The following is a 22,127-nucleotide window of genomic DNA, read 5'->3' as shown; positions in this document are numbered from 1 at the left end:
CCAATGACTGTTAGCAGAATATGGAATCGGTGGGTTCAGGAGAAACGTCTTGCTGGATCCCAACGGCCTCGTACCACTAGCAGTCGAGATGACAGGAATCTTATCCGCATGGCTGTAAAGGATCGTACAGCCACGTGTCGATTCCTGAGTCAACAGATGGGGACGTTTGCGAGACAACAACTATCTGCACGAACAGTTCGACGACGTTTGCTGAAGCATGGACTATCAGCTCGGAGACCATGGCTGCGGTTACCCTTGACGCTGCATCACAGACAGGAGCGCCTGCGATGGTGTACTCAACGACCAACATGGGTGCACGAATGGCAAAACATCATTTTTTTCGGATGAATCCAGGTTCTGTTTACAGCATCATGATGGTCACATCCGTGTTTGGCGACATCGCGGTGAACGCACATTGGAAGCATGTATTCGTCATCGCCATACTCGCGTATCACCTGGCGTGATGGTATGGGGTGCCACTAGTTACATGTCTCGGTCACCTCTTGTTCGCATTGACGGTACTTTGAACAGTGGACGTTACATTTCAGATGTGTAACTACCTGTGGCTCTACCCTTCATTCGATCCCTGCGAAACCCTACATTTCAGCAGGATAATGCACGACCGCATGTTGCAGGTCCTGTACGGGCCTTTCTGGATACAGAAAATGTTCGACTGCTGCCCTGGCCAGCACATTCTCCAGATCTCTCACCAATTGAAAACGTCTGGTCAATGGTGGCCGAGCAACTGGCTCGTCACAATACGCCAGTCACTACTCTTGATGAACTGTGGTATCGTGTTGAAGCTGCATGGGCAGCTGTACCTGTACACGCCATCCAGGCTCTGTTTAACTCAATGCCCAGGCGTATCAAGGCCGTTATTACGGCCAGAGGTGGTTGTTCTGGGTACTGATTTCTCAGGATCTATGCACCCGAATTGCGTGAAAATGTAATCACAGTTCAGTTCTAGTGTAATATATTTGTCCAATGAATACCAGTTTATCATCTGCATTTGTTCTTGATGTAGCAGTTTTAATGGCCAGTAATGAGTTGCGTGTACTGGAACATCCCTAGCAATATGGAAAATTCTGTCTAAAGTCTTTGTGACACTGTAATAAACATATGGACCATGTGGCCTATGAGAAGCAGTATGATCACAAGCACCGACAACAATGAATGTAGTTTCATACTCATAGGAAGAAAATGACATTTCGTCCACTTGTGAAACATTTTTGGGGTGTTAAATTGACCCATTCTGAAGGCTTCTAGAACATTCAGTTTCGCGAATTGGGAAGTAAACGAGGTAAGTTACTGTAATTCTCGAGGCTGTAAAATATTATGGAGCACTTTCTTACGAAGTGTACATTACAACAGAATAGTCTGTTATCCCGCGCAAGTAGTAGACAGTTATGGCCTACTCGTATCCGTCTGGCTTGCTCTTCAATAACAGCGTCAAGAATTTTTCAGAACTACATTACGATTACGACACAGATCTTGAAAGGCTGTTTCTCACGCTGGTTGCTAAGAAGAACTTTAACCTTGGGTGCGCTCGTTTGCACTCCGGAGACGCCACGCATTACTGCAAAATTAAAAATTTACTCTTTTTCAGCCTAGGAGAGCGTAATTAAGATCCACAGCACTAAATATTTTATTTTTGATGAAAAAGTCAGCTTCAGTTTTGATATTCAGAAGTAACACCGAACGACAGATTTATTTAAATCATTTAATGCTAGGAAGGAAAGAGGACCTGGTAAGAGTAAGGAACAGTAGTTACAATCAATTTTGCAGTTTAAAGTTTCGAGGCTGCCTGTATGATCGTTCTTTTTGCTCTTATCAGGAATACGTAATAATTTTTCTAGTGGCCAAGGGATTCCCGTTAGAACCTACAAATTCTGAATTAGGAACGTGTAACCAGTCTGTGATTATATGCGAGTACGTGTCATTTTCGTCTTAAAAAGTAAAGTGAGTATTAAATCACACGTTGGTTCACCGAACTATTTCATAGTGATGTGCCAAAGGCAGTAATATGCCCTTGCTTTTCATCAACCTAAGAAATGCTCCATCTGGTCAGTTACCGGTGGATGCACCGTTCAAAACGTAATGCAAACGTTGTAGCAACTTGGACTTTTCTATTCTACGAAATGTTACTGGAAGTGAAATTCGTACTTACTGCCAGCATCCTAGTGGCGACTATTGGGAAGAACCCTGCACCTAGTTATATAATAAAATGGTTCAAATGGCTCTGAGCACTATGGGACTTAACATCTGAGGGCATCAGCCCCCTAGAACTTAGAACTACTCAAATCTAACTAACCTAAGGACATCACACACGTCCATGCCCGAGGCAGGATTGGAACCTGCGACCGTAGCAGTCGCGCGGTTCCAGACTGAAGCGCCACAACGGCCGGCAGTTACATAATAGTTGTAGAATAACACTTATTGTACACTGACCCATAGCAACGATGTCTCAGTAAACGTCACAACCACACGATGTGAAACCTGCCATAGACGACCCAATTTCGCTGACAGAGAAGGAAACTGTTACAACATAGGCACCTTGATTGAACACTACCAAAGTGATACCCCAGTATTTACATGCATGTTGAATGTGTTGATTTCCATTTCGTCCTCACCCGAATTTGTTTACAGTATTTTCATTACAGAGAATAACCATTCCTACGGATAAAGAATGGAGTGGGTGAGATAAGGTTGCTATCGATGGGCAGACTCCATGGACGGACTGGTTCGATTTTTCCGTGAATAGTAACAATAAGTGGATTCTAGCAGTCATTAAGTGTACCCCGTGTTGACAAATGTTCGTCATCTTAGTGGCGATTGTTCGGCGAAGACACAAAGCAACAGTAATTGACGGTAAGACTTGCTGTGTGTTCTTGTAATCGATTAGTATTAATGATTTTTAACGTCATAGTGATATGGTAGCATCGATTACATTTCTGCAGCCACCTCTGGAAAGTACAAGAAATTTATAGCATGTTGTAATATTCACCTTATAAAGCTACATGCTGTGTACGGAGACTGGGTGTTGCTAAGCGAAGCCTTGTGGCTTACCTTGAATGAGCCATTCGAATTTTGTCTTACCATTATAGAACAATTGTAAGTAACGTTTATATTATACTTTTCCTAACAGTTTATAAGTGTTTTGATAAGACGACATTGCCACTTTTAGTCTACTTGATTTCGAATCAGGTTAATCGGTTTCAGATGCCAAAAAGACACCTGAAAATAAAAAATAAAAAACTACGAAATTTATTGACAGTTACTTGGAAGAGTATAGTATTTAATAACTACCAGCAGAAAAATGCTCCTATCGGAGCGCCAAAAACTCAAATACGTTCCTGTTTATTTAAAAGACTCTGACTGAAAAGTGGGGTACCAGCTGCATCATTCTACCTTCCTTCGCATTTTTTTAAACATGCAACCCACCTCAAACTCCCACAGGCTCCCATACCTGTGACTCGCTCTCATCCACAAGTCCATCGCTGTAAGTCGGTCATGACTACCCACTCCCAACTGCCCTTTCTCATTCACTAGTTTAGCCCCACTCATCGTCAATATCTCTTTGTGTTTCTCTGTCATTGTCTCCTGTATCACAGCCACGGTACCCTTCGTTCTGCCCTACTAATACTGTCTCCTCTCGCTGACACTGTCTCTTCTTGCTCTCTCTTGCTGCTAATGTCTCATTCCTTCCTACTGCTACTGTCTCCTCGCCAGTGGCAGATTTAAAATTTTTACTCCCCTAGGCCAAAAATATGTTTTAAATAATAACTATATAATTTTTAAATCACAATGAATGTGCTCTAAGTTACTAATAAAAAATCACAAAAAATGGTTCAAATGGCTCTGAGCACTATGGGACTCAACTGCTGAGGTCATTAGTCCCCTAGAACTTAGAACTAGTTAAACCTAACTAACCTAAGGACATCACAAACATCCATGCCCGAGGCAGGATTCGAACCTGCGACCGTAGCGAAAAAATCACACTATAAGCAGAATTTTTTAAGACTAATATGAAGAAATAAACCAAATTCACCAGTCAGCGAAGTTTGCGTGTGGTTTTGATGGCAGCAAACTCGTTAATCATATCTTCATAAGTTAGCAAGTCAGCTTCGATGTCAAGAACAGACAAGCCGATCAGTCTCTCCTCAGACAAGGTGGAACGCAGGTATGATTTCAGACTTTTAAGAACAATTCTACAAGCAATGTCAGAACTCGGAAATGTGGACTGTAACCACTCCTTTCGTAGAAATTCTCACTTCGACTGGTACATGACTAATCTCACAAGATTTCAAAAACATGAAGTTTGCATCTCCACGACCTTTTATAAGTGCATTGGCAGTCCACATCATTCATAATCTTCAAGGATTTATTTTAATAATAGTTGAACATGCCGCAAATAGAGCTAATAAACCCCACAAGCGATTCACATAATTCATGCACTGTTTCAATATCAATATCTACGCTTTGCAGTTTCACATTTACCCTATTAAATCTGTGGAGTATGTCTTTCCAAACTTTCATCATGAATACTATTTCTAGTTACTGACATGATTCAGTAAAGCTGAAGGCTCATTTCGCGCAAGTAGTTCAAAAATGGTTCAAATGGCTCTGAGCACTATGGGACTTAACAGCTGTGGTCATCAGTCCCCTAGAACTTAGAACTACTTAAACCTAACTAACCTAAGGACATCACACACATCCATGCCCGAGGCAGGATTCGAACCTGCCACCGTAGCAGTCGCACGGTTCCGGACTGCGCGCCTAGAACCGCGAGACCACCGCGGCCGGCCGCAAGTAGTTTCTCACAGGTATTATTGGTCACATATGCGAGGGCACTGATAACGCTCTCCCAATTTTCATTTCGACTGACTCATGCTTCCTCTCTTGTTGACCAACGTGTTTTTGATAAAATGTTCATTGTTTTGCTTTTTTTGAAGGAAAAAAGTAGGTCCAGCGTTGTGTAGTACCAGAGAAAAAAATTATAAACGTTTTCAAAAAAAAAATGTTCAAATGGCTCTGAGCACTACGGGACTTAGCATCTGAGGTCATCAGTCCCCGAGAACTTAAAACTACTTAAACCTAACTAACTTAAGGACATCACATACATCCATACCCGAGGCAGGATTCAAACCTGCAACCGGAGCGGCCGCGCTGTTCCAGACTGAAGCGCCTGAATTTTTACTAAATTGAAAACTGAATATGCGTCCTGATCACAGCTTGCAGCACTAGTGTCTACTAAATTCAAGGGCTGTGCTGCACAAGGCACACAATGCGATTTCGGACTTTATTCTTTAATGCGTGCCTGCAAACCTGTGTAGGCTTCCGACAAATTGCTTGCATTGTCGTATGACTAGCCTTTACAGTCAGTAATATCAATGGAATTTATAGACAGTACGGCCTCAGTTAGGTTTCCAGACATGTCTCCCGAGTTTGATAAAAGTAGAAGAAAACGTTCGGCAGGCTCTCCATTCTCGTTCACTTACCTTAATACGAAAGATAACTGATCGATATGTGAATTGTCCACAGCAGAATCTACTATTACAGAAAAATATTTGGCCTAATTGATATCATTTGTGTTAACTCTTTTTACTCGTTCAAAAAGCAGCTCTATTATTTCATCACAGATTGTTGAAGATAACTTGGGTGTCTCTGTCCCGGATTTCCATATCGTTCAGTGTGCTCTGCGAAAAAAGGATCGAACTAGGCTATAAGTTCAAGGGACATCATAAATAGACTGTTATGTAACGAATGAAAATTTTCAGCATCTCCACGTATGAGAAAGTCCACGACTTGTTAATTTCTTCACTACTGGTAACACCATTTTCAAAACATTGCGACAGTACATTTTTTTTCTGTCGCAACATGTGACTCGAAATGTTTTTCTCCGCTCCAAGTGTTTTTTGTTTTCCATTTTAAAAGTGACTACTCAAAAGTTTCGTTTTCAAGTGCATTTTCATGATGAGATAAAATATTAGAAATATTTCTCCAATCTGAAATAACAATAGAAACAATCGTGGTCTTACCTCCGAACAAAAACTAGCATGAGTGCTACAGGAGTACACTAAGTAACCACGCAAGATTGATTAACCAATTAAAAGTTTACGATAGAATAAATGTTTGTTCAGATATCGGATTTTTCCGTCTATTGGCCTTCGTCAATTAGAAAAATCAAAGTTACAATTTTGATTAATGCCACAGTGTAAAAGAAAGTCGATTGTTGTGTCATTAACACGCCGTTCCGCAGGATTATCACTAATGACGTTATTTGTTTTGTAACATCTGATTCGACATTCAGATTTTTCAGAGACTCGAATTCAGGAAAAATCCGATTTTCTTCATTTTTACCCATTGTTTCGTTCGAATTTACTTCTTTCACTACAGCTGTCATCAGTACTACATGAAGTCGAACGAGCAACGTTTTCTGTGAAATGTTTATTCTGACTATCATTCTAGAACATTAGCTTCTCGTTCTCACTTTTCCTTCGTTAATTTCCGAAATTCTGCCCCACTTAATTTTGCACGTTTAAGTTTTTGTTACTCTTATTAATGTTAAAGACACTTACGAAATTGTCTACCAATTCCAACAAAAAAGAAAAGAAGTTTGTAAATAAAAATACCCAATTTAAAATCGTACCAGATGGCACAAGTGCATGAAGCTATTTACTTTATAAACGACAGTCAACCAACACCAGCGCAAAAGAAAATATGTTTGTAAGTCATACGCATCCAGTTCAAAATCGTACCACGCGATACATGAGCACAAAGGTTAGTTGCTATTGGTTATCCGTCTTGAGTTTCCTGCAATGTAATTAAAGAGAACTACACCAGACGTGTTTCTCTTTTACTCACAAAGCATCCTCCGTGGTTATTCTGCAAACTGGATACATAAGTTTGTACATTTATGGTTGTTTTAGGATAAAAACAGCGTTTTGTTTATAAAGTTGGCGTGCAAGTTAATGACGGTGTTTTTCTTTTTTTACATATTCTGTTGCTTTCTGCCTTCCTTGCTAGTAGCTGTTGACTTCAAAAGGCTTCGAATCATATATGCACTTTGCAGTTTTTGCCATTCTGCAGTATTTCTTGTGTTTCATTATTTACACTTCACTTTTGTAAACTGAACTGAAGTTACGTGTGTTTCTCACTCTGCACAGTAACAGTGTTTATGTCTGTTCGTTTGTTTTCGTTCACGTTGTGAGCGTTGCCAACCTATGAAACTGCTTTGCGTGTGAGTGTGTGTGTGTGTGTGTGTGTGTGTGTGTGTGTGAGAGAGAGAGAGAGAGAGAGAGAGAGAGAGAGAGAGAGAGAGAGAATTAGTGATAAATGGAGCCTGTGGTTGTATGTGTACATTTAATGTTATATTAAATGGTCAATTAGTTTAAGAACTGTTTGGTTTGCCAAGCTGGTCTGACCATTTATGAATTGTTTCCTTTCTGTTGTCGTTTTTCGAACGTGGTAGTTTTCTTGTAAGGTGAGGAGCTTTTTTGGTCGATCTTTATCCTTACGATGTTTGTTAAATATAATCAGTTCTAAATGACTCATAAATGTTTATTACGGTTCCAGACACTGGATATCCCACTGGTAATCCTTCACATTGTAAATAGAATACATTATTGAACTGAAAATAGTTCTGTTCTGTTATTAGCTCTAGAAGCCTGGCTGTTCTTTGATGTATTCACGTGGAAGTGTACTGTGTGTCTTAAGATTTTGCTCTATAAAGATTATTGTTTCAGTTATTGGTATATTGGAATACATATTCTCTACATCAAATGACAGGAGAGTGCCTGCGTCTGGAACCTGTTTGTGTTTTATGTAATGAGTCAATTGTGTGGTGATTCTTATAGTTCTGTCCTCTTGTAATTTGTAGTTTTCTGATAATATTTTCCACATGTATCTTGCAAGTGGGTAAGAGGGAGCGTTTCCATAATTTACAATAGCTCTGACGGGAAGGTCCTTCTTGTGTAGCTTTGACTGGCGTAGAAGTAGGGTAATTCTGAACTTCTGTATCTTGGAAACAGATAAAGATATCAAGGAAATTTAGATGTTGTTAAGAATACATTGTAAAAAATTCAGCCATTTGCTGTACACAGGCATCTTGGAATCCTCGGCTGGGTTTAGTCCACTGGTGACGTCGAAAATAAAGACAAAAAGCTTTTTTGCGGTTTTCCCTTGAACTAACTTGCCTCTATAAGACCCATGAAACCCATCGTATACAATATCAAATGCACAAAGAACAAAACGATTTGCTGCATTTGCCTAAGCAGGAATGAAATGTGTAACATTCTTATCGCGACCCTGTGCTTTAGAATAGCGATACTGAGACGGTCCTTCTGCTGGATATACAAGTGGTCCCTGGCCCAGAGGCTATCCAAAACACTTAACCCCACCTTCTTGTCACCAATAGAACTCGAACTATGAGCACCGGAATATACACAGTAAAGGAAGCCAGTCGCCTTGATTGGGCCGATGACAGGTGTTTTTATTTTTCAAATATTTCATTAACAGTGAGTATTTATGAAGTTTGTGTCTGGTATAGTGAAATGCAAAAGATAATGTTCAAATTACATTGAAAATAAAACATTTATTACAAAATCCAAGTATTTTATTACACATTTTCTTTAGGTGGTCTATCGATAGCAAATTTCCCCGACATGTGCCTTGGGTGTGCGTCTAACGTTACTGCAACTTTTGAGCTGGAGATCGCAACATAGCGTCCAACTTTTGAGCTGGAGATCGCAACATAGCGTCCCCACAGCGTACACGTCCCGCCTATCGCCATTTTTCGGGCTTTGAAAGAGGACGAATCATTGGCATGAGGGACACAGGGAGAAAGCGCAGAGCTGGTGGAGTCACACTGAATTTATTGCTTGTTGCTCACTCACTGATCAAGCAGCAAGCAGTAAACTTAATGTGACTCCACCTACCTCTGCTATTCACCACAAAGTGCTAGAAAATATATTGTCCGACCGATTAATTCACATGATTTTGGCAACTAACAACAATTTATCGACAATATTGCTTAAAAGGAGCAGTTACTGCCTTCCAAAAAGAAAAACTATGTTCCGACCGGTATTGAGGAGCTGAAGATGGCAATGGCCGGAACCGTTAATTGTGAATTGCACAAATTAAGTGATCAAAACAGACCTTAACAAATGAAATATCTGTGTTTACATTTAAGTCTCTTTTCAGTAATTCATCGATATGTGCACAGTTACCGACTGTTATCATCATTAATTAGGATGCGCCACCGCATGCTCTTATGTATCCGTCGTGTTTTTCGCGACCATCACTTCGCAAAATTGACTCTGTAACTAACGGGAAAATAACAGAGCGTGAACGAATAGCGTGCTGTAAAGACTACCAGCGACATTTGGAACCATCTCAGTGGAGCCATTGTGCTTGGTGTTGGGTAATATACACGACAGATATTACCAGCAAACTGAAGGCTGAAACCTACTAGTTACTCTGCTGTAAATTCAAAATACAGACGGAAATTACAGGCGAAGACTTCGCGAACAAGCGCCAACTGGCAGAATTGAAGGGTGAGTACGTAGCGCGGGAGAGATAAAGGAAGACGAAGGGGTTAATTCCTCTCAACACCAGAAAGAGGATGGATATGAAGGGTGCTGATGCGATCTTTATCACGCGTTCCTCACTGAAGGGTAGATACGTAAATGCTGCTAGAAATACTCTCCAGAACAAACACTCTTGTATTGCACAGCGATTCTGGCAGATACGACAGACGCAACAGAAACCTGATGACAACCTACATCAGACAAATTGGGATCAGACAAATGGGCTGAACACAACACGACGGTAGACGCCAGATTCAAAATAATATTACAGAATATCTACATCTACATCTACATGATTACTCTGCAATTCACATTTAAGTGCTTGGCAGAGGGTTCATCGAACCACAATCATACTATCTCTCTGCCATTCCACCCCCGAACAGCACGCGGGAAAAACGAACACCTAAACCTTTCTGTTCGAGCTTTGATCTCTCTTATTTTATTTTCATGATCATTCCTACCTATGTAGGTTGGGCTCAACAAAATACACTCCTGGAAATTGAAATAAGAACACCGTGAATTCATTGTCCCAGGAAGGGGAAACTTTATTGACACATTCCTGGGGTCAGATACATCACATGATCACACTGACGGAACCACAGGCACATAGACACAGGCAACAGAGCATGCACAATGTCGGCACTAGTACAGTGTATATCCACCTTTCGCAGCAATGCAGGCTGCTATTCTCCCATGGAGACGATCGTAGAGATGCTGGATGTAGTCCTGTGGAACGGCTTGCCAAGCCATTTCCACCTGGCGCCTCAGTTGGACCAGCGTTCGTGCTGGACGTGCAGACCGCGTGAGACGACGCTTCATCCAGTCCCAAACATGCTCAATGGGGGACAGATCCGGAGATCTTGCTGGCCAGGGTAGTTGACTTACACCTTCGAGAGCACGTTGGGTGGCACGGGATACATGCGGACGTGCATTGTCCTGTTGGAACAGCAAGTTCCCTTGCCGGTCTAGGAATGCTAGAACGATGGGCTCGATGACGGTTTGGATGTACCGTGCGCTATTCAGTGTCCCCTCGACGATCACCAGTGGTGTACGGCCAGTGTAGGAGATCGCTCCCCACACCATGATGCCGGGTGTTGGCCCTGTGTGCCTCGGTCGTATACAGTCCTGATTGTGGCGCTCACCTGCACGGCGCCAAACACGCTTACAACCATCATTGACACCAAAGCAGAAGCGACTCTCATCGCTGAAGACGACACGTCTCCATTCGTCCCTCCATTCACGCCTGTCGCGACACCACTAGAGGCGGGCTGCACGATGTTGGGGCGTGAGCGGAAGACGGCCTAACGGTGTGCGGGACCGTAGCCCAGCTTCATGGAGACGGTTGCGAATGGTCCTCGCCGATACCCCAGGAGCAACAGCGTCCCTAATTTGCTGGGAAGTGGCGGTGCGGTCCCCTACGGCACTGCGTAGGATCCTACGGTCTTGGCGTGCATCCGTGCGTCGCTGCGGTCCGGTCCCAGGTCGACGGGCACGTGCACCTTCCGCCGACCACTGGCGACAACATCGATGTACTGTGGAGACCTCACGCCCCACGTGTTGAGCAATTCGGCGGTACGTCCACCCGGCCTCCCGCATGCCCACTATACGCCCTCGCTCAAAGTCCGTCAACTGCACATACGGTTCACGTCCACGCTGTCGCGGCATGCTACAGTGTTAAAGACTGCGATGGAGCTCCGTATGCCACGGCAAACTGGCTGACACTGACGGCGGCGGTGCACAAATGCTGCGCAGCTAGCGCCATTCGACGGCCAACACCGCGGTTCCTGGTGTGTCCGCTGTGCCGTGCGTGTGATCATTGCTTGTACAGCCCTCTCGCAGTGTCCGGAGCAAGTATGGTGGGTCTGACACACCGGTGTCAATGTGTTCTGTTTTCCATTTCCAGGAGTGTATTTTCGCATTCGGAAGAGAAAGTTGGTGACTGAAATTTCGTAAATAGATCTCGCCGCGACGAAAAACATCTTTGCTTTAATGACTTCCATCCCAACCCGCGTATCATATCTGTCACACTCTCTCCCCTATTACGTGATAATACAAAACGAGCTGCCATTTTTTGCACCCTTTCAATGCCCTCCGTCAATCCCACCTGGTAAGGATCCCACACCGCGCAGCAATATTCTAACAGAGGACGAACGAGTGTAGTGTAAGCTGTCTCTTTAGTGGACTTGTTGCATCTTCTAAGTGTCCTGCCAATGAAACGCGACCTTTGGCTCGCCTTCCCCACATTATTATCTATGTGGTCTTTCCAACTGAAGTTGTTCGTAATTTTAGCACCCAGGTACTTAATTGAATAGACAGCCTTGAGAATTGTACTATTTATCGAGTAATCGAATTCCAACGAATTTCTTTTGGAACTCATGTGGATCACCTCATACTTTTCGTTATTTAGCGTCAAGTGCCACCTGCCATACCATACAGCAATCTTTTCTAAATCGCTTTGCAAATGATACTGGTCTTCGGATGACCTTACTAGATGGTAAATTACTGCATCATCTGCGATGATAACCCGTATGATACAGACGGGGAAGGGGGGTGCAGGCGTCAAAACGTGAGCCACGTGTTGGCTGAACAGAGCGACACTAACGAAGATTGAGGCAGTCGTAACTTCACTACGTCGGTGTCAGGTGAGCTTGTGTCGAGTTACAAGTGACTACTTTCTACATCAGTCCAGTTGATTCTTCTAATGCATAAGCTTAATAGGATTAATCTAGCTGATGACAGCAGCTCAGATTGAATTAAGTTAAACTAAGTTAGACTCTATCGTGACTAGCAGCTGTTAGCATATGATCGTGTTAAAAGTGAGTATAGCTCAGACTGCATTGTTTCAAGACTTGTAGTTTTTACTTTATGGTTACCATAACAGTGCACATAACTTGTAAGATTATATTCAGAACTCACTTTGCATACACTCTACCGTAGTGTAGCGTTAATTACTTTAGAGTACAAATCGTAAAACAGAATAACATAACACACTGTCCAGTCACATTAATGTGACCATCGTCTATGTTCAGCATCAACCTGCAATAGCCATCCACAGACCGAAAGTGGCGGCACTAGCGATGGAGGGCATATAAAGCGTGCCAGAGGGAATAGGAGAAGGCGGCGGGCGGAGTTAGTGCAGTCGCTCTCGTAATGTGGAAGCGGAGCGATTTATCTGACGTCAAAAACGCTATGATCATCCGATTTCGGCCCAAGAGTGGTTGGTTGGTTGATCCGGGGGAGGAGACCAAACAGCGAGGTTCAAAATGGCTCTGAGCACTATGGGACTTAACATCTGCGGTCATCAGTCCCCTAGAACTTAGAACTACTTAAACCTAACTAACCTAAGGACATCACACACATCCATGCCCGAGGCAGGATTCGAACCTGCGACCGTAGCGGTCACGCGGTTCCAGACTGAAGCGCCTAGAACCGCACGGCCACACCGGCCGGCAAACAGCTAGGACATCGGTCCAATACGATTAGGGAAGTTTGCGGAAGGAAGTCGGCCGTGCCCTTGCACAGGAACCAGCCCGGCATTTACCTGAAGCGACTTAGGAAATCACGGAAAACCTAAATCAGGATGGCCAGATGCTGCTTTGAATCGTCGTTCTCCCGAATGCGAGTCCAGTGTGCCAACCACTACGCCATCTCGCTCGGTGGCCAAGAGTGGAAGGGTTTCCGAAATGGCTAAGTCTGTAAGCTGCTCGTGTGCCGGCGTGGTTAAAGTGTACCATGCATGGCAAAATGGCTCCGATACAACTGTGGTGCACCACGGGCCATAGATGATAGGGATAAACGACAGCTGCGGTGATGTGTACGGGCGAATAGACGTGCAACTATTGAGCAACTAAGCGCCCAGATGAACCAAGGCGCTACCAACAGTGTCTCCCCAACGGCCGTTCGGCTAACGTCGCTGCTTACGAACCTCCGCAGCAGGCGCCAGGGTCAGGCGGCCATGCTAACTGCTGTTCATCGGCGACGAAGGCTGGAATTTGCACGCCATTACCGCAACCGGACGTACAATGAGTGCTGAAGGTAGCCGTGTCATGTGAATCACGTTTTGTGCTCTATTGGACGGGTGGCCGTTGGCGTGTACGACGTGAAACATCTGGAAGCGAACAGCCTGCAATAAACACTGGAAAAGTCCAGATCGAAGGAGGGAGCCTTATTCCCTGAGTGATCTCGCCATTCTGGAAGCGCAGTGGATCAACACAAGTATGCATCTGTACTTGGGGACAATGTATACCCCTTCATGCTTTATATTTTTGTAGTGCCGTACACTATTGACATTACACCACGCAGTCAGCGTCAAAAACTGTCCTTTGCGCTTTTGAAATGATAAAATATTTTCGTGTAGGTGGATCAAGGTGTGCCTTGTAACAGATTTTCGAAATGGGCGTCGACACCTCCACTCGCTCTCTGTGGTTTAAAAAAAATTGAATCTACTTGTCCAGCGTTGCGTGTTGTATTGAATGCCGAATAATCTACAGATGGGCATGTGACATTGGGCGTAAGAATGGGGAAGCGTTAAAGCACAACTATCGAAGTCTCTCTCTCTCTCTCTCTCTCTCTCTCTCTCTCTCTCTCTCTCTTTAGATATAACATCGTCCCTCTAAGTAACACACAAGCGTTACTTAAAAAAATCAAGGCAACACGAAGCGACACAAGGGAGCTATTGTAAGACGCGGAAAGTACCGTGAGACGATGAAAATTTTGTAAGACGATGAAAATTTTGTAAAATGAGCTAATTTCTGATTTGCTATTCATTGGGTCAACTTAAAGGAAAGGTACGTTGGACAAGGGGGGGGGGGGGGGGTAACTGGCCAAAAATTGTAAGAAATTGTAAGTTACAGTATTTCATGGGGATATTGGCTGCAGCATAGTTGGACTAGTATGGCAAACTGGCTCTGAGCACTATGGGACTTAACATCTCAGGTCATCAGTCCCCTAGAACTTAGAACTACTTAAACCTAACTAACCTAAGGACATCACACAACACTCAGCCATCACGAGGCAGAGAAAATCCCTGACCCCGCCGGGAATCGAACCCGGGGGACTAGTATGGCAGCCGAACAAAAATTATATGTTGGAGTTTCGATGATACGCTTCTGGAATGACATCCATCGATAAAATATGTAAGTGTAGGTTGAAACAAAATGACTCTGAGACGCTGATAAAATTTTTCGAGAGACTGAAAGACGTTGTGGTTCAAAAATGGCTCTGAGCACTATGGGACTCAACATCTTAGGTCATAAGTCCCCTAGCACTTAGAACTACTTAAACCTAACTAACCTAAGGACATCACACACACTCATACCCGAAGCAGGATTCGAACCTGCGACCGTAGCAGTCCCGCGGTTCCGGACTGCAGCGTCAGAACCGCACGGCCACCGCGGCCGGCAAAGTTGTGGTAGTAACCCAACAGCAGTCCATAATTGACCACTGATGGTGTGTGGAGCCTTCCTCTCCGGTAGAAATGATGGAATGGCATTATTGGTCGGTAGATCCCATCTGGGTTGTTGGGCACCCTGACCCAAGACTTTCTAGCTGACGCCGTTTAAGCTACTTGCTCGTCTTTGTGATGGAATGATTGGGACAACACAAACACGAGTGAAGAAAATCTCCAACCAGGCCGAGAATCAAACCCAAGACTCGGCAATCCAGAGGCCGAAAAACTAACGACTAGACCACGAACTGCTGCATCCTGTCTGGTGAAAATGTTACAGGATATCTAGAAATATCGCTGAATTGCTGCCAGATTCTTCACTGTCCCGGTGGGGGTGGAGGCAACTCATCTTAGTTCATCTACATCTACATTGATACTCCGCAAGCCACCCAACGGTGTGTGGCGGAGGGCACTTTACGTGCCACTGTCATTACCTCCCTTTCCTGTTCCAGTCGCGTATGGTTCGCGGGAAGAACGACTGTCTGAAAGCCTCCGTGCGCGCTCTAATCTCTCTAATTTTACATTCGTGATCTCCTCGGGAAGTATAAGTAGGGGGAAGCAATATATTCGATACCTCATCCAGAAACGCACCCTCTCGAAACCTGGCGAGCAAGCTACACCGCGATGCAGAGCGCCTCTCTTGCAGAGTCTGCCACTTGAGTTTATTAAACATATCCGTAACGCTATCACGGTTACCAAATAACCCAGTGACGAAACGCGCCGCTCTTCTTTGGATCTTCTCTATCTCCTCCGTCAACCCGACCTGGTACGGATCCCACACTGATGAGCAATACTCAAGTATAGGTCGAACGAGTGTTTTGTAAGCCACCTCCTTTGTTGATGGACTACATTTTCTAAGCACTCTCCCAATGAATCTCAACCTGGTACCCGCCTTACCAACAATTAGTTTTATATGATCATTCCACTTCAAATCGTTCCGTACGCATACTCCCAGATATTTTACAGAAGTAACTGCTACCAGTGTTTGTTCCGCTATCATATAATCATACAATAAAGGATCCTTCTTTCTACGTATTCGCAATACATTACATTTGTCTATGTTAAGGGTCAGTTGCCACTCCCTGCACCAAGTGCCTATCCGCTGCAGATCTTCCTGTATTTCGCTACAATTTTCTAATGCAGCAACTTCTCTGTATACTACAGCATCATCCGCGAAAAGCCGCATGGAACTTCCGACACTATCTACTAAGTCATTTATATATATTGTGAAAAGCAATGGTCCCATAACACTCCCCTGTGGCACGCCAGAGGTTACTTTAACGTCTGTAGACGTCTCTCCATTGATAACAACATGCTGTGTTCTGTTTGCTAAAAACTCTTCAATCCAGCCACACAGCTGGTCTGATATTCCGTAGGCTCTTACTTTGTTTATCAGGCGACAGTGCGGAACTGTATCGAACGCCTTCCGGAAGTCAAGAAAAATAGCATCTACCTGGGAGCCTGTATCTAATATTTTCTGGGTCTCATGAACAAATAAGGCGAGTTGGGTCTCACACGATCGCTGTTTCCGGAATCCATGTTGATTCCTACATAGTAGATTCTGGGTTTCCAGAAATGACATGATACGCGAGCAAAAAACATGTTCTAAAATTCTACAAGAGATCGACGTAAGAGATATAGGTCTATAGTTTTGCGCATCTGCTCGACGACCCTTCTTGAAGACTGGGACTATCTGTGCTCTTTTCCAATCATTTGGAACCCTCCGTTCCTCTAGAGACTTGCGGTACACGGCTGTTAGAAGGGGGCCAAGTTCTTTCGCGTACTCTGTGTAGAATCGAATTGGTATCCCGTCAGGTCCAGTGGACTTTCCTCTATTGAGTGATTCCAGTTGCTTTTCTATTCCTTGGACACTTATTTCGATGTCAGCCATTTTTTCGTTTGTGCGAGGATTTAGAGAAGGAACTGCAGTGCGGTCTTCCTCTGTGAAACAGCTTTGGAAAAAGGTGTTTAGTATTTCAGCTTTACGCGAGTCATCCTCTGTTTCAATGCCATCATCATCCCGTAGTGTCTGGATATGCTGTTTCGAGCCACTTACTGATTTAACGTAAGACCAGAACTTCCTAGGATTTTCTGTCAAGTCGGTACATAGAATTTTACTTTCGAATTCAATGAACGCTTCACGCATAGCCCTCCTTACGCTAACTTTGACATCGTTTAGCTTCTGTTTGTCTGAGAGGTTTTGGCTGCGTTTAAACTTGGAGTGGAGCTCTCTTTGCTTTCGCAGTAGTTTCCTAACTTTGTTGTTGTACCACGGCGGGTTTTTCCCGTCCCTCACAGTTTTACTCGGCACGTACCTGTCTAAAACGCATTTTACGATTGCCTTGAACTTTTTCCATAAACACTCAACATTGTCAGTGTCGGAACAGAAATTTTCGTTTTGATCTGTTAGGTAGTCTGAAATCTGCCTTCTATTACTCTTGCTAAACAGATAAACCTTCCTCCCTTTTTTTATATTCCTATTAACTTCCATATTCAGGGATGCTGCAACGGCCTTATGATCACTGATTCCCTGCTCTGTACATACAGATTCGAAAAGTTCGGGTCTGTTTGTTATCAGTAGGTCCAATATGTTATCTCCACGAGTCGGTTCTCTGTTTAATTGCTCGAGGTAATTTTCGGATAGTGCACTCAGTATAATGTCACTCGATGCTCTGTCCCTACCACCCGTCCTAAACATCTGAGTGTCCCAGTCTATATCTGGTAAATTGAAATCTCCACCTAAGACTATAACATGCTGAGAAAATTTATGTGAAATGTATTCCAAATTTTCTCTCAGTTGTTCTGCCACTAATGCTGCTGAGTCGGGAGGTCGGTAAAAGGAGCCAATTATTAACCTAGTTCGGTTGTTTAGTGTAACCTCCACCCATAATAATTCACAGGAACTATCCACTTCTACTTCACTACAGGATAAACTACTACTAACAGCGATGAACACTCCACCACCGGTTGCATGCAATCTATCCTTTCTAAACACCGTCTGTACCTTTGTAAAAATTTCGGCAGAATTTATCTCTGGCTTAAGCCAGCTTTCTGTACCTATAACGATTTCAGCTTCGGTGCTTTCTATCAGCGCTTGAAGTTCCGGTACTTTACCAACGCAGCTTCGACAGTTGACAATTAGAATACCGATTGCTGCTTGTTCCCCGCATGTCCTGACTTTGCCCCGCACCCGTTGAGGCTGTTGCCCTTTCTGTACTTGCCCAAGGCCATCTAACCTAAAAAACCGCCCAGCCCACGCCACACAACCCCTGCTACCCGTGTAGCCGCTTGTTGCGTGTAGTGGACTCCTGACCTATCCAGCGGAACCCGAAACCCCACCACCCTATGGCGCAAGTCGAGGAATCTGCAGCCCACACGGTCGCAGAACCGTCTCAGCCTCTGATTCAGACCCTCCACTCGGCTCTGTACCAAAGGTCCGCAGTCAGTCCTGTCGACGATGCTGCAGATGGTGAGCTCTGCTTTCATCCCGCTAGCGAGACTGGCAGTCTTCACCAAATCAGATAGCCGCCGGAAGCCAGAGAGGATTTCCTCCGATCCATAGCGACACACATCATTGGTGCCGACATGAGCGACCACCTGCAGATGGGTGCACCCTGTACCCTTCATGGCATCCGGAAAGACCCTTTCCACATCTGGAATGACTCCCCCCGGTATGCACACGGAGTGCACATTGGTTTTCTTCCCCTCTCTTGCTGCCATTTCCCTAAGGGGCCCCATTACGCGCCTGACGTTGGAGGGGCAAGGTATGGGGGAAATAAAACTTGAAATGTGGAAAAAATGTGTTCCTCTCTGACCAAAGGAAGATTTTTGAGCATCTGGCGTTTCAGTCGCAAAACTAGGGGTGAACGGTGAAACACTTTTGAGATTTCATGACAAATCGCTCTGGATACACTAGTCAAAAGATCTCAAACGTTCCGAGCTTCTTCAAACGGACACTAAAATGAGAAGTCTGCCTTTGTGGTAGGGCAGGATGCAAATTCGTTTGTGAAGATCATAACTATCTTTTGCAGAGGTGAGAGTACCTTCTAAATTTTGATACAAATACTGATCTAAATTATTTAATTTCAGGAAATGAAAAACACACTCCGTACGCCGCGATCACAGTGTAAACACTTTTATTGTTCCAAGATGACTGGTTTCAACAGTCTTATGCTGCTATCATCTGATCTTCTGGAACTTGATATAAGATTGCCATGTTACATTACATGAAGTCAAAGCATTCGAAAGAAAGCAAAGACAGATGCGCGGCGCGAGAGCGGCAGTTTCAAACGTGGCGCCTGCCCCTGGCGCCACCAGACGTCACCGGTGCTGCCACGGGCAATAGCTCCGCTACCTGCCCGGGTCGACTTACGCGCGCGCGCCACGTTGGGTCTATCTGATTGGCTGCTGATGATGTCATCATGCGTATATAAGCGAGAAACCGTAGCAGCCCCGGCAGTCTGTGAACTCCTGACGACGATGGTGGAGATGGTCATCGAAAGCTCGAGGATTTTATTCGAACTGACGCGGCTTGAAAACCGAGAACGTTTTATTTACATATATCCGACCATTTTGCGGGATGACACAGAATGTCACCGGTATTGTTCAACCTGACACTTGCAAAGATATGTCAGAGAGAAGTCTCTCATAAAAGCTTCGAGGGTATAGAAGTAGAGGCAGAGAAACTCACACATCTCGCATTTGCTGCTGATGTGACCCTGTTGTCCAGAGCTGAGGAGGAACTAATGCGGATGAGTGAAAGCGTGGAGGCGGAAGCAAGCAAAATTGGACTCCTTCTGAATGAATCAAAGATGGAATATCTGCTCATGAGCAGGGCGCATGCTTATTCAAGAGACTCACTGTGCAGCCTTTGATAGTCGGAAACCGATCCTACGAAAGGGTTCGTGAATTTAAATATCTGGGGGGAATCTTTACAGAAGGCGCAGCATGTAAAGCAGAAATCAAAGCGAGGATCCAAGCCGCCAAACGATCATACTTTGGTCTCAGTCAACTTCTTGCGTCACGTGGTCTCTCGAGGAATTTCAAACTCTAGCTGTATGAAACAATGATTCAACCCGTAGTACCGCATGGTTGTGAAACTTGGAGTGTCCGGAAAAATAACTTGAACACTCTTCTTGTTTTTGAGCGGAAAGTCTTAAGGAAGATCTTTGGTCTGGTACAAGATGATATTACTAGAGAATGGAAGATCAGACATAACTGTGAACTAGACGAAATGTACGATAGACCAAACATTGTAGGACTGATGAGAACCAAGCGCCTTGTATGGGCAGGACATGTCAGTCGGATGGATAAATGCCGATGGCCTTTGAAAGCTATGGATTGTACTCCCTGTGGAAGACGCCCACTAGGAAGACCAAAGAAGAGATGGAGGGATGGAATCCATGAGGACCTCTTGCAGATTGGAATAGAGAATGATTGGCGCCAAGAGGCACAAAACAGAACCCAGTGGAGGAGGAACCATGTTGCAGCGCGCCGTCCTCTGGGCTTGATCGCGTAAAGAAGAAGAAGACAGTGTGTGGCGGATTTGAAAAGGTTTGATGGATAATACGACGGTACCCCCTCGTGATGGTCACGTGTGGTCTATTGGAACTTTGACAACGAGTATGGCTGGCTCCATGTCCCCATGCAGTCCATCAACAGGACACTGCTACATCGGAATGACCCACAAATCTGGTTCAAATGGTTCAAATGGCTCTGAGCAATATGGGGCTTAACTTCTGAGGTCATCAGTCCCCTAGAACTTAGAACTACTTAAACCTAACTAACCTAAGGACATCACACACATCCATGCCCGATGCAGGATTCGAACCTGCGACTGTAGCGGTCACGCGGTTACAGACTGTAGCGCCTAGAAGAACCGCTCGGCCACTCCGGTCGGCCACAAATCTGGATGCACTTTACGACCAGCCGACCAAATGGAGACCAACAGCAACGTGATTTTGAAACTCCGTCAGATGCTTATAACGCTGTTTCTCAAGTGTAGTACTCGGTGTCTCCATTTCCTGCACGGTGATTACGCGACATCTGCCGTGGTTCACGCCCCTTGTACACTCTACAGGCCTTTTAACAACACTAAACACATAATCGAGAGGTCAGTTCGTGCACAAAACCCTGCACTGTTTCACAGTTATGGGCGGCTACAGAGAAAGCATGGCTCATTATTTCTGCAGGAGACTACCAACGGCTTGTTGAGTCCATGCCACGTCGATCAGCTGCACCACATCAGGTAAAAGGAGGTCCGACATGATAATAGGGCCGGCCGCTGTGGCCGAGCGGTTCTAGGCGCTTCAGTCCAGAACCGCGCTGCTGCTACGGTCGCAGGTTCGAATGCTGCCTCGGGCATGGATGTGTGTGATGCCCTTAGGTTAGTTAGGTTTAAGAAGTTCTAAGTCTAGGGGACTGATGACCTCAGTTGTTAAGTCTCATAGTGCTCAGAGCCATTTTTGAACGATATTAGGAGGTATCCCACGACTTTTGTCATGTCAGTATATTAAACGTCCCAAAATTACGATGATGGAATGCTGGGATGGTTCTGTTATGATGTCATTATGGCTTCCGTCCGTCCTCATTACACTTGCCATTCCTACACTCTTTTAGGTAGCAAAATGTAGATAATGCGAGGTAGATCGCTGATTTGACGACAAGAGTGCCTGCTTTTGCGTTGACTTGAAGTAGGGAGACGGGGAGGCGGAAGAGCTGTCGTCAGGGAGACGTTGTGCTCGGCGGCGAGAACACGCGACGCCGAGAAAAAGGGGCGTGGCACTCTCGTGGGTGGCCAAGGACGTCGCCGTCCGAACAGGTGGCCGCCGCCAGCAGCTTCTGCCGGCTTTGCTTCACTCCTCAGCGTCACTGACGTCCCTGCAAAGGCGAGTCTTATCCCTCTCAAATGTACTTGCTCGGTAAGTGGAAAAGGCGGAGCAGATAGAACACAATCCTTCAATTACGCGCTACGGTGTTTTTTGCTTTTCGGGATCTGCCCTTATGAATTACAATCTCCGTGTATCTCGGCAGAATTCGCGTGAGCCGTAAGCTAAAATTCAGTCCATTATGAACAACATTAACGAACTAGCACA

General features: G+C 44.7%; 1 protein-coding gene across 2 annotated transcripts in view; it reads right to left on the bottom strand.

Annotated features, from left to right (window-relative positions):
• LOC124595638 (acyl-CoA Delta-9 desaturase-like) overlaps positions 1–22,127 on the bottom strand; it is a 666,968-nt gene that overhangs the window by 644,392 nt on the left and 449 nt on the right. The window lies entirely within an intron of this gene.

Source organism: Schistocerca americana, chromosome 2 (genome assembly GCF_021461395.2).
Source record: "Schistocerca americana isolate TAMUIC-IGC-003095 chromosome 2, iqSchAmer2.1, whole genome shotgun sequence".
NCBI lineage: Eukaryota > Metazoa > Arthropoda > Insecta > Orthoptera > Acrididae > Schistocerca > Schistocerca americana.
The sequence above is the reverse complement of the archived record's forward strand: the minus strand, read 5'-3'. Positions and strand labels throughout refer to the sequence as shown.